General features: G+C 45.2%; 1 protein-coding gene across 1 annotated transcript in view; it reads right to left on the bottom strand.

The window, feature by feature from the left end:
* LOC125467427 (elongation of very long chain fatty acids protein 5-like) overlaps positions 1 to 11,245 on the bottom strand; it is a 47,094-nt gene extending 35,849 nt beyond the window's left edge. Inside the window, exon 1 of the mRNA XM_048563237.2 lies at positions 11,149 to 11,245. The gene's annotated coding sequence lies outside the window, so the exon portion shown is untranslated. The remainder of the gene's footprint in view (positions 1 to 11,148) is intronic.
* Positions 11,246 to 15,944: the final 4,699 nt, after the last annotated feature.

The raw sequence follows: 15,944 nt of genomic DNA, 5'->3' as shown, positions 1-15,944 counted from the left end.
AAACCATGGCACAGACTGAAAAGTGGATATTACCAAGGAGTGGAAGATTCCACAATCAAATTTGTCAGCTAATCTGAAGCATGAAGAGAACATAGCTCAACAGGCAGGCATTCTCTCCAGGAAGGATGAGATTAGCCGCCTATCCCAATACTGAAGAAACTCTGCTGACACAGTTCAAGCAAAGAACATACTCATCTCAGGTCCAATCCTGCAAGAAAGGTGTGTCACTCAGGCAAAGGGACTGAGCTACAAACAGCCAACCTGCAGCGATGGATGGTTGGACCAATTCAAAGCGACGTATCGCAACATCGCCAGCACATTAAGTTGGGAGGGTGTAGCAGTTACGGCAGCAATGACAGATGACTGGTTGCAAAATGGTCTTGGCCGAGTCCTGAATGACTATCCACCAAGGGACACTTTTGTTATGGATGAAACTGAATGATTTTCCATCTTTTTTTGTCAAATCCCTCGCTGTTTAAAGATGTAAAGTTTAATGGCAAAAAGCAAAAGAAGGAACATGTCACTGCTGTGATTTGTCAGAATATCATAGAAGTTCATAGAATCCCTACAGTGTGGAAACAGGGCCTTCAGGCCAACAAGTCCTCAGTGACCCTCCGAATATCCCACCCAGATCCATGCCCCTAATCTACACATCCCTGAACACTATGGGCAATTCAGCACGGCCAATTCATCTAGTCTGCATGTCTTTGGACTGTGGGGTGAAACCAGAGCACCCGGAGGAACCTGATGCAGACACGTACACAGACAGTCCACCTGAGGTTGGAATCGAACCCGGGTCCCTGGTGCTGTGAGGCAGCAGTGCTAACCATTGAGCCATGGTGCTGCCCAAAATGAATGGCATCAAAATGCTGTGACTTCTTGTGATGAGAAAGTGAAACAAGTCATGCTGTTTTCAGAATATCAAGACCCTATCCACACAATAGAAGGCCAACAAAACCACCCGGATGACCTCTAGCATTTTTGAGGTATGGGTCAGGTAAATGGACAAAGTGTATCAATGGATTATCATCATTACAGACAACTACCTCACACACTCCAACATCACTGGCCTCAACAGTGTCAAGCTTACCGTCTATCTCCACATCCAAGCTCCAACTAATAAAACCTGAGTCTTAGGAACATGGAAACCCACTCCTGACAAGTTATCAATACCATTGATAAGCAGCAAGAGTACAGCCCAACTGTTCTAGATGAGGAAGGTGCGGATGATCACAAATGAAGCTACAATTGCCTCCTGTTTTTGCCACACTGGAGTCAAACGGGCTACAACAGGGCACGACAGTGAAAGCGAGGAGATGCAAAGTGAGGCCAACCAACTCAATGATGAAGCATTTTTCACTTGTCTGCAGGAGGGCAGTAAGGAAATTCCAGCAGTACCTGGCAGTGAAGGTCGATTGCACCATACTTGCAGCCCAAGAACATGGAGAGACTCTTTCACGCTCTTCAAGTGACGAGGGCAATGGCCCAGAAGTATCCAATAAATGCTCACTGCCTACTTCTTCAGCTGGAGCCATAAAGGTCATTGAGAAACTCTGAGACATCGCACTACTACAAGAAACATGTTTGACTATACTGATGACAGAGTCGATTGCACCACACTTTGTTTGGAGACAGCACACCAAGCAGAAAAGCATTGCAAAGTTTCTATAGAAATAATTACCAACATTTTCTTTATGCTTTTTACTGTAAAAGGTCACGACTTTATAATATGTGGACAAATTGAAAAGATGTTATTCATATATCTAGAGATAGTAAGGACTGCAAATCTTGGAAGCCAAAGTCAACAGGTGTGAGACTGGAAAAGCATGGCAGGTCAGACGGCATCCAAGGAGCAGGGAAGTCAACTTTTCAAGTCAAAACCTTTTGTCAGGACTGGGGAGGACGAGGGCAGCCCAAAAATAAATAGAAGGAGGGAGGTCAGGCTAGGAGAAGGGTTGGTGGGCTGGTGATAGGTGGATGAAGGTAAGGAGTAAGAGTGATTGGTCGACAGATGGGGGAGTAGGATTATGGACAGGTTGGGTACGGTCAGGAGGGGGAGGATTGGACATGGGATTAAGGCTGGGGCAGAGGGATTTTGAAGCTGGTGAAGTCAATGTTAGACCATAAAACCATAAGACATAGGAGTGGAAGTAAGGCCATTCGGCCCATCGAGTCCACTCCGCCATTTAAATCATGGCTGATGGGCATTTCAACTCCACTTCCCTGCACTCTTCCTGTCGCCCTTGATTCCTTATGAGATTAAGAATTTATCGATCTCTGCCTTGAAGGCATCCAACGTTCCGGCCTCCACTGCACTCCGTGGCAATGAATTCCACAGGCCCACCACTCTCTGGATGAAGAAATGTCTCCTCATTTCAGTTTTAAATTTACCCCCTCTAGTTCTAAGGCCGTGCCCACGGGTCCTAGTCTCCCCGCCCAACGAAAACAGCTTCCCAGCCTCCACCCCTTCTAAACCATACATTATCTTGTAAGCTTCAATTAGATCTCCCCTCAACCTTCTAAACTCTAATGAGTACAATCCCAGGATCCTTAGCCGTTCATCACATGTTAAACCTACCATTCCAGGGATCATCCATGTGAATCTCCGCTGGACATGCTCCAGTGCCAGTATGTCCTTCCTGAGGTGTGGGGCCCAAAATTGGACACAGTATTCTAAATGGGGCCTAACTAGAGCTTTATAAAGTCTCAGAAGCACACCACTGCTTTTATATTCCAACCCTCTTGAGATAAACGACAACATTACATTCGCTTTCTTAATCACGGACTCTGCCTGCAAGTTAACCTTTAGAGAATCCTGGACCAACACTCCCAGATCCCTTTGTACTTCTGCTTTACGAATTTTCTCACCGTTTAGAAAATAGTCCATGCCTGTATTCTTTTTTCCAAAGTGCAAAAGCTCACTTTTGCTCACGTTGAATTTCATCAGTCATTTCCTGGACCACTCTCCTAAGCTGCCTGAATCTTTCTGCAGCTTCCCCACCTCCTCAGTACTACCTGCCTGTCCACCTATCTTTGTATCGTCGGCAAACTTCGCCAGAATGTCCCCAGTCCCTTCATCCAGATCATTAATATATAAGGTGAACAGCTGCGACCCCAACACTGAACCCTGCAGGACACCGCTCGTCACCGGTTGCCATTCCGAAAAAGAGCCTTTTATCCCAACTCTCTGCCTTCTGTCAGACAGCCAATCCTCAATCCAAGCCAGTAGCTCACCTCGAACACCACGGGCCCTCACCTTGCTCAGCAACACCATGGGCCCTCACCTTGCTCAGACCATTGGGCTGTAAGCTCTCAAGGTCAAATATCAGGTGTTGCTCCTCCGGTTTACATTTGGCCTCACTCTGACAGTGGAGGAGGCCAAGGATGGACACGTCGTCAGGGGAGTGGAAGGTGGAATTAAAATGGATGGCAACTGGAAGGTCGGGTTGGTTGGTGCGTGCAGGGCACAGATGCTCCGCGAACTCGCCCCCAAGTCTGCATTTGGACTCCCCGATATACAGTAGACCACATCGGGAGCAACGGATGCAATAATCAGGTTGGCAGAAGTGCAGGAGAATCTCTGCCAGAACTGGAAGGATTGTTCAGGGCCTTGGATGGAGGTGAGAGGACAGCTGTAGGACCGGTAGTAGTATGGCATACTGACCTCTACATTTCTGAGGCCAGACACCAACCGTCTGAAACCTTCTCTATTTGATCATGACCCCACCTCTAATGACCAAGCCACATCTCCCAGACTGTCAACAACCTCATCACTTTGGAGGATCTCCTGTCCACAGCCTCCGATCTGATAGCTCCCCAACACCACACCACCCATTTCTATCTCCCTACCCTGTGGAATTTCCATAAACCCAACTTCCCCACTCGGCCCAATGTCTCTGCCTGCTCCTGCCCCACCAAGCTCATCTCCTCCTATCTCGACTCCGTTCTTTCCCATTTGGCCCAGGAACTCCCCACCTACATTCAGGACACAACTCCTGCCCTCTACCTTTTCCAAAACTTTCAATTCCCTGGGCCCCAACACCGCATCTTCACCATGAACGTTCAGTCCATGTATACCTGCATCCCCCACATGGAGGGCCCAACCAGTCCGCCGTCCACTGACACTCTCATTTGCTTGACTGAACTGGTCCTCACTCTCAACAATTTTTCCTTCGATTCCTCCCACTTCCTACCAAGCAAACAGGTGGTCATTGGCACCTGCAGGGACCCAAGCTATGCCTGCCTCTTTGTAGGGTTTTTGGAACAGTCCCTCTTCAATGACACCAGGACTATGCCCCACCTCTTCCTCTGCTAGATTGATGGTTGCATCAGTGCAGCCTTGTGCTTCTGCGAGGAGCTCGAGCAGTTCATCAATTTCGCCAACTTCCACCCTGCCCACAAATTCACCTGGGCCATTTCTGACACCTCCCTCCCCTTCCTGGGCCTCTCCGTCTCAATCTCCAGAAACTAACTCACCACCAACATCCATTTCAAACCCACCTACTCCCACAACTACTTCGACTACACCTCCTCTCACCCACACTCCTGCAAAAATGTTTCCCATACTCTCAATTTCTCTGCCTCTGCTGCAACTGCTCCCGAGATGAGCATTCTACTCTAGGACATACATCCTGCTACTTTAGAGACCATAATTTCCCCTCCTCGTAATTAACGACGCCCTCAAGCACATCTCCTCCACTTCCCATGCTCCTGTCCTCAACCCCCTACCCCTAACAACAAGGATCAAGTCCCCTTAGTCGTCACATACCACCTCACCAACCTCCAAATCCAACTCATCATCCACCAACATTCCCACTACCTACAATCAAGCCCACCACTAAAAAGATATTTCCCTCCCCACCCCATCCGCTTTCTGCAGGGATAGTTCATTCCACAACTCTGTTGTCAGCTCCACACCTCCCACCAATTTCTCCACCAAACCCGGTCCCTTTCACTGTAACTACAAGAGGTGCAATGCCTGAACTGGACTTCAAACAGGCACCTATAACTAAAGGCTTTATTATTGGAAAACGTGGCAAGTGGAGCTAATGAGATACAGGGATTCCACCAGAAGTGGACACCCTTGCCAGGCCAACTGACCACTTAAACAAACCCAATTGCAGAGCCTCATTCAGGACATAACCAGAACAAGGGGACTCTGAGTCAGCCCACAGCAAAACTCCCAAAACAAAGCCAAGCCTCGGCCAAACTGTTCAAATTTTCTTGAGGATCTGGGCCGGCAGGCCATTGAAGGAGCTGCCAGTATGCGGACTTGTGACGCCAAGAAGTGTCTCACTAGGCCTGGGCTAAGTAAGTGGATTGGTAGGCCAGGATCTGGGAGAGTGCACACCCTGGTAAGTCCACCAACAGCTGGTTTGGAAGCGTTAAATTGCTTAGCAACATCCAAATCAGAACCAATCAAAATAAATGCTTGGTTAAAGGGTGACCAGGTTCTAATGGAGGTTGTATCAGCGTATTAGTGATCGTAGAACCAGTCTTTACCAAAATTTGGTCTGGACTCCAACCCTTAAGTTTGCACAAAACCTTGGCCAGGCTGAGAACCTACACCAGGGAATGCATACAGATTCAGAGTGCAATTTTGGTTCCGGACTCATATGAGAAATAGCTGTTTCAGTTACCACTGGCTGTAGTAACAGTCTTGGGCCCAAGCTTGATGGGGTAAAATTGGTTGAGCAAAATTCAACTTGGCTCAACATTTTTCAGTTAGAAAACAGCTGCATGAGTGAAGTCCTAATTAAAGAACCAGAGGTTTTTCAGGAAGGTCTAGGGACTATCAAAGGGGCATGTTGACCAAGAAGCAATTCCACGATTCTGCAAGGCCCACTTGCCTTATGTGCAAAAGTAGAGAGAGAAATCAGGAGGCTGGGAAGCGAAAGAATTGCCAGGTACAGTTTGTGGAATTGGCAGCACCAGCGTGCTGATTGTGAAGCCTGATGGGTGGGTTTGCCTTTACGGGGATTTCAAACAAACAGTGAACCACATCTTGCTGCTGGATGATTCCTCTATGGGAGGGGTAGAGTACTTAAAATGCACAACTGGCTGAGGAGCTGTCCTTCACAAAGCTGGACATGAGCTACGCATACCTGCAGTTGCAATTAGATGAGGATTCCAGGCCGTATGCTACAATTAATACCCATAAGGGTTTATACCGCTATATGAGACTGCTGCTTAGTGTATCATCAGCCTTTGCCATTTTCCAACACATGATGGAGAACACTTCACAAGGTCTATGCCAGGTCGCCATTTATCTGGATGATAATAACTGGGAAGACCAATAAAGAGCATTTAGAGAACTTGGACACTTGCTTCAAAGCAGGTATACACCTTAGGAGGAAAAATGTGTGTTCCAGACACACCCCAAGTGACCTACTTGAGCTACAGATTTAACAAAGACAAGGTTACACTAATTGGAAGACAAAGTGAAGGCAATCAAAGGGGCCCAGCTCCCATGTGTGTATCAGAGCTTAGGTCTTTCTTTGGGCTGGTGAATTCTTCCAGAAAATTCATAGGTAACCTGCCTTTCATCCTGGCAGCTTTACCTCTGCTCTTGAGAAAGGATCAGCCTTGGAAATAGCCTTGGAGCTAAGACGTAGCCTTTAGACAAGTCAATAAGCAGACATCATCTAAGGTGTTCGCACACCATGATCCCAAGCCAGATCTGGTGCTGGCATGCAATGCCTCCCCATACCGTATTGGGGTAGGTTTGGCTCACCAGTGGCCCAGCACAGCAGAACACCCAATAGCGTACGGTCCCCAGACTTCAGCTGATGCCAAACCAAGGAGTAGGTGGAAGGTTTGCTCGTCATCTTTGGTGGGAGAAAGTTCCACCAATACTGAGGGGCACACGCAGAGTTAATGGCAGGTGTCTTTGCCCCAGGATGGGGGATTTCAAGACTTGGCAGGCACATTCTTAAGTGAGAGGAGAGAGATTAAAAAAAACAGACATCTGGGGAAAATATTTTAGCACAGAGTGTGATTCGTGCATGGAATGAACCTTCAGACAAAGTGGTGGATGCAGGTAAAATGGCAAAGTTTAAAAGATATATGGATAAGTACATGAATACAAAAGGTTAGGAGGGCTATGGGCTAGGAGCAGGCAGATGGGACTGGTTTAGTTTGGGATTATGGTCAGCATGGGCTAGTTGAACTGAAGAGACTTGTTTCCATGCTGTATGACCCTATGACTTTATAATGCCATTATGGATGTAAATTTGTGATAGTAACAGACAACAAGCCCTGCTAGGGCTACTTAACGAGGACAGGGCCATGACACCCAGAGTTTCCAGTGAAATTCAGCAACGGGCTCTTGTTCTGAGTGCGTACAAGTATAAGTTGGAACACCCTCCCAGAGGCCGAGTGGCAAATGTGGATGCATACAGCCTCCTCCCACTGACAGATACACCACCGGTGCTGCCACCATGAGGAGAGTCCTTTCTGCTTTTAAACTTTCTGGACAGCCTCACAGTTACCACTGACAATATCAGACTGGGAACACCAAAGGATCCCGTTCGGCAAAATTAAAACAGCTGGCAGTGACAGGGGAATCAAAAGGGCCATCACAACCAGAACAGAAATCTTTCTGGGCCTGGTGACACCAGATCACAGTAGAGGACAGCATATTACTATGGGGAGCAAGAGTAATTAACCTGAGCAAAGATCACTGTTAGATACCGGCTGAACTCCACCAGGGTCATCTAAGGATTTCCAAAATGAAGGTGTTGGCAAGAAGTTATGTCTTGTGGCCAGGATTGCATGCAGGCACAATTTCATTGGTGGGGCAGTGCCCCAAGTTCCAACCAGGACAAAAATTACTGCCAGCAGATCCCCACATTCATGGGAATGGCGAGGTAAACCCTAGATTCGATTACACTTTGAATGTGCCGGTCCTTTGATGGGTTCAATGTTTTTAGTTATTGTGGCTTCCCATTCAAAGTGGTTGGACATGCACAGAGTTCATGTGTCAAACACGGGGAAGATGAAAATGAACAGGTGCAAGCATCTTTTGCAATACACAAACATTCCAGAAGTATTGGTCATGGACAATGGGCCATCATTTACCAGCAGGAAATTTGAGTGAGTTTTGAGATTTGTAGCTCAGGTTGAGGTTCTGGATGTGAGATTGCTCGCTGAGCTGGAAGGTTAATTTTCAGATAATTTGTCACCATTCTAGGTAACATCATCAGTGAGCCTCCGACGAAGCACTGGTGTTATGTCCCACTTTCTATTTATCTGGTTAGGTTTCCTTGGGTTGGTGATGTCATTTCCTGCGTTGGTGATGTCGTTTCCTGTTGTTTTTCTCAGGGGATGGTAGATTGGCTCCAAATCAATGTGTTTGTTGATGGAGTTCCGGTTGGAATGCCATGCTTCTAGGAATTCTCGTGCGTGTCTCTGTTTGGCTTGTCCTAGGATGGATGTGTTGTCCCAATCAAAGTGGTGCCCTTCCTCATCTGTATGTAAGGATACGAGTGATAGTGGGTCATGTCGTTTTGTGGCTAGTTGATGTTCATGTATCCTGGTGGCTAGCTTTCTGCCTGCTTGTCCAATGTAGTGTTTGTCACAGTTCTTGTAAGGTATTTTGTAGATGACATTCATTTTGCTAGTTGTCTGTATAGGGTCTTTTAAGTTCATTAGCTGACAGTCAACAAGCAAAACAAACGTCATCTACAAAATACCTCGCAAGAACTGTGACAAACACTACACTGGACAAACAGGCAGAAAGCTAGCCACCAGGATACATGAACATCAACTAGCCACAAAACGACACGACCCACTATCACTAGCATCCTTACATACAGATGAGGAAGGACACCACTTTGATTGGGACAAGACATCCATCCTAGGACAAGCCAAACAGAGACACGCACGAGAATTCCTAGAAGCATGGCATTCCAACTGGAACTCCATCGACAAACACATAGATTTGGAGCCAATCTACCATCCCCCGAGAAAAAGAACAGGAAATGACATCACCAATGCAGGAAATGACATCACCAACCCAAGGAAACCCAACAGATAAATAGAAAGCGGGACATAACACCAGCGTTTCATCGGAGGCTCACAGATGATGTTACCTAGAATGGTGATGAAGCATCTGAAAACTAACCTTCCAGCTCAGCGAGCAAACTTACATCCAGAAAATTTGAGTATTTCCCAAGTCGAATGGCATTCAATACGTAAGGACAGCTTCATACCATCCATCGTCCAATGGGCTGGCAGAGAGAACAGTCCAAACTTTGAAGGCAGGTTTAAAGAAACAGCTTCACTCAATGCCAAACTGTCCCAGTTCCTGCTTGATTATAGGACCACCCCACGAGTAACTATGGGGTTAGCTCCAGCAGAGTTGCTAAAGGGTAGAAGACTCCACGCCAAGTTATACCAGATCTGGAGTGTGACAAGGAATCAGGAATGCCACTTCCAGATATGAGACTCCTCTAAGCAAGACAGACAGTTTGCTGGCGAAGCCAAAGGAATAGCCTTGCATGAGTAACAGGCATAGTTGACTTGAGGTCAGACCCATGATGCCCAAATTTCAGGTAGGAGAGGCAGTCCTGTACAAGTATGTGAACCACACGAAAGCTGCAACCTCACAATCAGGGCAGGAACAAAACATAGCAGGCCCCTCTGCAACAGCCAGCAAGGGTGTCAGAACCTGTGCATGTCTTCCCCTCTGTCTAGCATGAAAGAAACCTCTGAGGATGAGGAGTGGACATGGTAGATGTCGCAGCCTCAGCGCCACCACCGCCTGATGATAATGGATTTCTACTAAGACCCGCTGGGTACAAGAGGCATGCTACAGTTCAGTACACACTGCCAGCATCCAAGGCAGAGCCAAAGGAACCAGGGCGGGTGCGAAAATGTCCCAGCAGCAGCTGCGGAAAAAAGAACGGGCTTATGTCCCAGGACTTCGAAGGGGAGGGATGTAGTAATCAGTACAAGGTCAGCCAGATGGTCCTCACAAAATATGAGTTCCCAGATTGGGGCTGTTAACAGCACCCAATCAGGGAGCCCTGGCTGACAGATATAAACGGGTGTGTTAGAGGTTCTGTTCACGCTAGAAGGTGGCTGTGTGCTAGCTGGATCAGTGTCATGGTCTGTACATATGTAAATAAAGGGTGACTCGGTGACAGGATACCGGCCTTTGTGAAGTTGGTGTTTTACACAATTCGGGCTCTTGGTGTAATCTTTCATTTTTGGGACACCTCATCTGCTCTCAGCAGATTTCTTGCAACCACCTGACCAACGAACAACCAGAAAATAGTAAGCCATCATTTACAGAGGTGTTATTCTTACTCAGGAGCACAACTAAACTTTCAATTGTATTATGTAACTACAAATCTACTTAAAGAAAATGGATTAACTTCTGTAAACATTAATTCACAGGTCCAGCTGAACTATTTGGTTCCATTTTCAAAACAATCACTTTTATCATTGTTCCCCAGTTAAAAGAACTCTTTTATGACAAATAATCCTTGAAGTCAGATACAGCCTGACTAAAATTCTGCACGAAATAATTGGCAAAGCATGGAAATCTGGACTGACAGAATGAATGACAGATTCGAGCTCACCAGCCAAGTGTTCAAGGGTCACATCGACTGGTCTAAAGTGCGTTCGTACTGTCGCAAAGTAGAAACAGTCACAGTCCGCAGTGCTTTGAGGAAAAAGAAAGTAACATAAAAAGTACGGAAAGCGTCCTGGGAATAAACAGTAGCACGGGAAGTGTTGCAAAGCGGTCGAGAGAGCGGCTGCACTACAGCAAGACGAATCCACCCACAATTCGTGTTGTCCTTAGTTAAGCAATCCTCCCTTTGTTACATTTTAAAATGGGCACAGTTGCTGTTGTGTACATCCAGATTGCATGTTAGCTGACAAGATAGTTTAACCTTGCATGCGTCCGCCCCCTCTCCGCTGTAACTCAATACTTTGCCGCTTGTTTAGCTAATATTTTGCTTCATTTCGGAGAAGGGAATGAAAACACCCTGGGGATACATTTGCTCCCCGTGTTCTCACACACAACGCCCTAGAAAAAACACACAAAGTAGCAAGATTCCTACTCTGCACATTACAAGAAAAGTTCTACAAAAGTTACATAACAGAGCTCACGTTTATTACGGAATGAAGATCACATACCTTCAGCTGGCGTCTCTTTGCTATCGAACTGCACCGAGTATTTTTCCGGAAGCGATTTCTTGCTAGACATGACGTTCCAATTACTTTTCCGAAGGACCTATCAGGCCGAGAGATTGAATGAAACCGAATGAACGAAAACGCTAGGACATGCAGGTCAAACAATTTGCAAAACCTACCTCTGAAAAGTCAGGATGGAAGTGAAGACCTCGTGCACCTTCAACTAGAGTTGTACACATTCTAAAGAAGTGTTCTTTAAAGAAAGAACCTTCTAAAAACATTCTGAATGGTGAGTGGAACCCAAACTCTGATTTCCATCGACAAATACTGCCAGACCTCATAGAGATACACAGCATGGAAACGGACCCATTGGTCCAACTTGTCCATGCTGACCAGGTATCCTAAATAAATCTAGTCCCATATGCCAGTATTTGGCCCACATCCCTCTAAGCCTTTCCTATTCATATACCCATCCAAATGCCTTTTAAATGTTGTCATTGTACCAGCCTCTACTACTTCCTCTGGCAGCTCATTCCATGTACCAACCACCCTCTGCATGAAAAAGTTTCCCCTCAGGTCCATTTTATATCTTTCCCCTCTCACCTTAAACCTATGTCCTTTAGTTTTGGACTTCCTCACCCTAGGGAAAAGACCTTGTCTATTTACCCAATCCTTTCCCGTCATGATTTTATAAACCTCTATAAAGTCACCCCTCAACCTCCAATGACCCAGCCTATTCAGCCTCTTGCTATTAGCTCAACCCCTCCAAACCAGGCAATATCCTTGTAAATCTTTCTAGAAACTAGAACCCTCCTATAGCAGGGAGGCCGGAATTGAGCACAGTATTCCAATAGTGGCCTAACCAAAGTTCTGCACAGCTGCAACATAACCTTTCAACTCCTACACCCAATGTACTGTCCAATAAAGGCAAGTGTGCCAAATGCCTTCTTCACTATCCTATCTATCTGCAACTTCACTTTCAAACTCTCTTTGTTCAGCAACTCTGTACAGGACCTTACCATCATTTGCCTTTCCAAAATGCAGCACCCAACATTTATGTAAATTAAACTCCATCTGCTACTCATTGGCCTATTGACCGTTGTAGTCTGAGGTAACCTTCTTTGCTGTCCACTACACCTTCAATTTTGGTGTCATCTGCAAACTTACTAACCATACGTCGTATGTTCACATCCAAATCATTTATGTAAATAACAAAAAGCAGTGGCCCCAGCACCAATCCTTTTGGCAACCACTAGTCACAGGCTTCCAGTCTGAAAAGCAATCCTCCACCTCCACCCTCTGTTTTTTACCTTACAGCCAGTTCTGTATCCAAATGGCTTGCTCCCCCTGTGTTCCACATGACCTAACCTTGCTAACCAGTCTACTTCTGCAGCCTCGTCTTGTGATAGAGTCAGAGTTAACCCTAACCCTATCAGGGGCTGCAAGAAGAAAGCTCACATGAGATTGCAGTACATCCAATGGCACAATGTGCGTAATATCTCAGTACATATTAGAATTAGAATTAGGTTTATTGTAACATGTACTCCAGTACAGGGATACAGGAGTATAGTGAAAAGTGTGCAAAGTCACCATTCTCTGGTGCCACCACCTTAATATCAAGGTACCTAGGCGCAATATCTGAGGTATGATGTAGAAAATAAAGAAATGAAGTTAAAAGTTCAGCATTTCAGTCCTTAAGTGCTTAACCATAGCCCTGGATCTGGGCTCTTCCATCCTAACACAAGCACCATCACCAGCATGAGTCCCTTCACCACACCACTACTGCAGAATAGTATCACCATTCTTCAGCGCCATCTTGCCTCAACTGACAACATCACCATTATGAGACTGCACAGAGCCAATCATATCAGAACTAACTGTTCATACTATTATCTCTCCCCAGGTCTCTATTTCTACACATTAGGGGTACCCATTGTACTACACATTTACATACTCCAACTGAACCATTACAGTGTCTTTCAGACTATTCAGGTATAGATATAGCTATATAGAAAGGATGACACATGGCTGTAGGCATTGGAAAGGATTGAGACAGACCCAACTGAAAATCAAGATCTGTTTAAAAACATACACAAGGAGGCAATGACAACCATAATGTATAAAACTGAACCTTTTTTAAAAATATAATTGCATTAGCAGTGGAGTGAAAACCTATTTGAAATCACAATGGGAATGGATCACTAATGCATGTAGGGCAGAAACTAGGATAATTTCGCAACATCGCTAACTAGGATAATGTTATGAGGAAATAATCACTGTGAACAGAGTGGAGAACTATTTTGAAACATACGCCAAGATTTTCTGACGGCTAAGCAGCCATTAATCAAGCGTAGATGGAAGTTGTGCATGGGGACCCTGTGGAATTCCCATTGTAGGATACTCTGAAGGTATAGCCTCGGAAATTGAACATTGGGCTGGGCGATTTCCCAACACTTGGAAACCTCAAATTCTCCATTTAAGCTGGAGAATTCAGAGGATTCCAGTTAAAGTCAGTAAATAGTTATTGAGGAAATTTTAGACTCTTAAATATATACTTTAACTCCTGAGTAACTATTCAACTGATCTCATGCTTACCTCACATGCCCCAGCTATACCTTTCCCAGACTCTGATTCGATAGAGTCTTTCCACGTGCCCCCAATCCCGCACCACCCCCCGACCCCCACCTACCTCAACTAACCCTCATCAATCACCTGGCCATGTTGCCATTTTGCATCCTGGCATCCTAACCATTTTTTAATGTCCTGACTTGCATCTTACTCAGCCAGCCATCTACCACCCTATCAATCTGGCATCTTATCCACCCAGCACCTGAAAATCATACTTCCCTTATGTACATGCCATTTGACGGCAGCTGTTGAAATGGGTGTCAGAAATTAGAAGGCATAGGTATAATGTGAGAGGGGAAAAATTTAAAATGGACCTAAGGGGCTGCTTTTTCATGCAGAACTTGATGTGTGTATGGAATGAGCTGCAAGAGGAAGTGGTGGACGCTGGTACAGTTACAACATTTAAAAGGCATCTGGATGGGTCTATGAATAGGAAGAGTTTGGGGGATATGGGCCAAATACTGGCAAATGGGACTAGATTTATCTAGGATATCTGGTCGGCATAGACGAGTTGGACCAAAGGGTCTGTTTCCATGCTGTACATCTCTATGACTCTAAATAGTGAAGTTTTTCTTAATGCAGTGGATTCTGTAATTACTTTGTACCAGCACAAGATCAAGAATGCTGTATGGTCCAGCAAATGAAAGAACAATATGGAAAATATTGAGCATGATGCAAGTCCTAGTCAGGCAGAAGCATCACTGAATTGACAGATTTATCAGATAACATACCACACCAGTGCTTCACTGCGAAGCCAAGCAGCGAGCTGGTCAATATGTCATTGTATAAGATGGGTGGCTGTACAGATAATTACCTTAGTCATGCAATGAATTGACAAAGAAAATATTACAGACAAGGAAGTAACAAAAGTAACTAATGCATACTTCAATCTGCAACTACACCTATCATCAAGGCCAAAGAATTGAAACATCTGTCAATGATCTGCACAGACTTGCAAAGAACAATGATGAGTACATAAAAAGAACTAATTCAGAACTGAATTGTTGTCAGAGACTTAGATCAAGCACTGTCTGGCCACTTGCAGTTGAGTAGTGCCACTTGCAGTTGAGCAGTGACTTAAGATACACAATTCAACCAATCAGACAGACCGAGGTTAGAAAGCAAAATGAATTGGTGCAACAGAGGACTGTATCCCAAAAATGACCAACTCAAAGGAATGTGCTAAGTTTAGAAGCAGAGACAATGGCTGTTTTAAACAGAGGAAGTAGGAAAAGCATTTATCAATTATCCCATCTGGGTGTTATTGGCATGGTGGAAAAATTGCCCTGCAAAAGATTTGGAATGCCATCTTTGCAAAAAGAGGAGTTACTTCCCAGATTCTCCCTTAAAGATATACTTGAACAAAAATCTTTACTTAGTTGAAACCCACAGACTTGAGAATGGCCTCTTGAACAAAACAATTGATATAGTCAGTCGCATTGGCAGGGCATGATAACCAATATTAAAATGATGTTTACTTTATCTTCTTTAATTTGGAAGACCAATGTTCAGGACAGCACTTCCCAAAGAAGGGAGAAACAAGAAGCCTTACAGACTGAGCAAAAGATGGTGACTTCAAAAAGTAGCAGGTCTATGAAATGATATTAAGGTGCTTCTGCTCAGAAACATCATAGGTCGAGCAACAGGAGTTTTGGAGTATTGATATCCTAGAGGGAAAGGAGACATTTTTAACTTTAGACCAGTGATTCCCAAAACATTTCCAAATGTGACCCCCATCCAAAGCAAAGAAAATTGTTGTGACCACTTCACCCGTCCCTCCAGCAAAGCCCGAGAGATGGGCCAGTTAGTATGGAGTTGGGGGAAAAAACTTGCAAGAGTAAGGGAAGACTGCCTGTTGAAGCAAGGATCTCTCTTTTAAGGCAGAGTGGACTTGATGGGCCGAATGTCCTTACTTCCACTCCTATGTCTTATGGTGTTATGGTCTTATGTTAGAGTAGGGGTGTAGCTGTTATAACTTGGTCAGAGCTCCATGGCCGTCATTGGAATTTCAACTCATGATCCCACTTGGAATCCTGACCCTCCCACTTTGGGAATCCAGAGGTAAAGCAGTTTCACTTTTTCTGACTCTGAACCATGATTGGAAGAAAGTTCTGTTCAGCCATTAGACATAAAGCTACATGGGCCAACGAGTACAAAACACAAGGCCATAG

The sequence above is a fragment of the Stegostoma tigrinum genome, chromosome 37 (assembly GCF_030684315.1).
Source record: "Stegostoma tigrinum isolate sSteTig4 chromosome 37, sSteTig4.hap1, whole genome shotgun sequence".
Lineage (NCBI taxonomy): Eukaryota > Metazoa > Chordata > Chondrichthyes > Orectolobiformes > Stegostomatidae > Stegostoma > Stegostoma tigrinum.
Note: the sequence above shows the minus strand (reverse complement) of the source record. Positions and strands in the feature narration are given on the sequence as shown.